Genomic DNA, 1795 nt, shown 5'->3' with positions numbered 1-1795 from the left:
GAATCTAAGTCCAAAATACTCACTTCACGGGCCTAGCTAGCATTCTTTGGCCCATGCTGAGGCCCATATGAAACATTCGAGACTCTGCCCACGAACAACACGGTCACGTGACAGCAAACAGTGACCCTGACACTACATCTGACAAAAGCGACTAACGTCACGTCTTATATATGCTTTACTGTATTCATGACATCATTACTTAACAGGAACTTCCTCTCACCTAGCAATGGCGCCACCACAACGAAGGCGCCGAGACGCCCAGGGGTCAATTCAGCCCATGATCATTCCCTTCTAGAGAGCATGATCCAATCCAGTTCACATCAACATCCTTGGACCTGACAATTACATATCTTCAGATGTGATCTCTTACCATATGATATTAGTTCATTTATGGTTACCTACTACTACTCTCCATTCTGTGACCAACACGTGTCAAACCCCCATCACGTATTCTGACATTTTCACCTTACTATTCATCTATCAACCCGGACACATCTGCTACATTTGACAATTACACGTTTATACCCTGGAGTCCCATCAAAAAAGAACACGAGTTGGTGACACGACTTCTAAGGCCAGTTCTCACACTGATACAAATACTCTTCTTCTACCTTGGGGAAAGGGGATTCGGACATTGAGAATAAGAGATTGAAACTCTTCGACCCTTCACTAAATATTCAGCCATAAACACTCCAGCCATCGTCGGTCTTCCATCTCCGATCACCATTGACTTGATCGTCGGAGCCTTTACGATCGACACTCTCCAGTCTGGTCTAAGAGTTTTCACGGTTGCTTTTGTTGTGATGTTTGCAGGATTCAAAGGTATAGACGAGCCTCCATGTAATCTAAGTTCACTCTTCAACTATTGTAGAAACTGCACCTACAAGACCCAACCAATGTGAGACTTAGCAAATGGCAACATAAAAATATGGTGTTAAGGTTACCAGTAAGAGCAGAGTCGGGAATTGATGTTGGGGGGAATGCTAAAAGTTGATGAGGGTCTAGGGACAACGACCACGAAATTTTTTTTTAAAGCTATTTACAATATTACACATATTTAATTTTTCTTAATTTCTATCACATCTAGCGTATAGCATGGACTCAACATTTGAAATTAACTTCATTATTCATATATTTTGAATTGTTTATGACTAATTGATCAAGCAATACAATTTTTTTTGGATTCATTCATGTGACTAGCAGGTGCCAGACAGTCATGCGACCTGTAGGAAATTGAGGAAAAAATTGGAAAAAAAAATTTCAAAAATGATTTAATCGCTAGAAGGAGGGCTTGAACCTCCGACCTTGTGGTTAACAGCCACACGCTCTAACCAACTGAGCTATTCCAGCTAGTTACCCCTTTTTACAGGTTACATTAATAATACTTGATACGTTATTGGAACAAATTTGTAGGATTTTAGCTGTCAGCTTTATACATAATAAGTACATAACCACTTAATCAGTATCATGTGTTGTCAATTAGTTGGAGGTTATAGCAATGGCATCCCACAAACGCATATGACAGATTGAAAGTGAAGTTTCATAGGATTTAACAAACGTAAAAGGTTATCAACAATTAGTTGGAGGTTATTAGCTGATTTACTGCTGGTTTATTGTGTTTGATGAAAGAAACTCTGTATGTATCTATCTCTCTCGCTCTCTCTCTCACCCGTCTTTCCCTCTAGAGCTGCCCCTGCACGAGTGACACATGTTTATCAAGCAGTCCAAACTCCCAAACTCGATCAATTAATTTCCACCTAGTACGTACCTGCTCTCCTATATATTGTGGCTTACA

General features: G+C 40.2%; 1 non-coding gene across 1 annotated transcript; it reads right to left on the bottom strand.

Annotated features, from left to right (window-relative positions):
- Positions 1 to 1276: 1276 nt before the first annotated feature.
- Positions 1277 to 1350, bottom strand: TRNAN-GUU. The gene has a single exon. It is a non-coding gene; the product is annotated as a tRNA-Asn (tRNA).
- Positions 1351 to 1795: the final 445 nt, after the last annotated feature.

Source organism: Tripterygium wilfordii, chromosome 7 (genome assembly GCF_013401445.1).
Source record: "Tripterygium wilfordii isolate XIE 37 chromosome 7, ASM1340144v1, whole genome shotgun sequence".
NCBI classification, from domain to species: domain Eukaryota; kingdom Viridiplantae; phylum Streptophyta; class Magnoliopsida; order Celastrales; family Celastraceae; genus Tripterygium; species Tripterygium wilfordii.
This window is presented reverse-complemented; position numbering and strand designations above follow the sequence as displayed.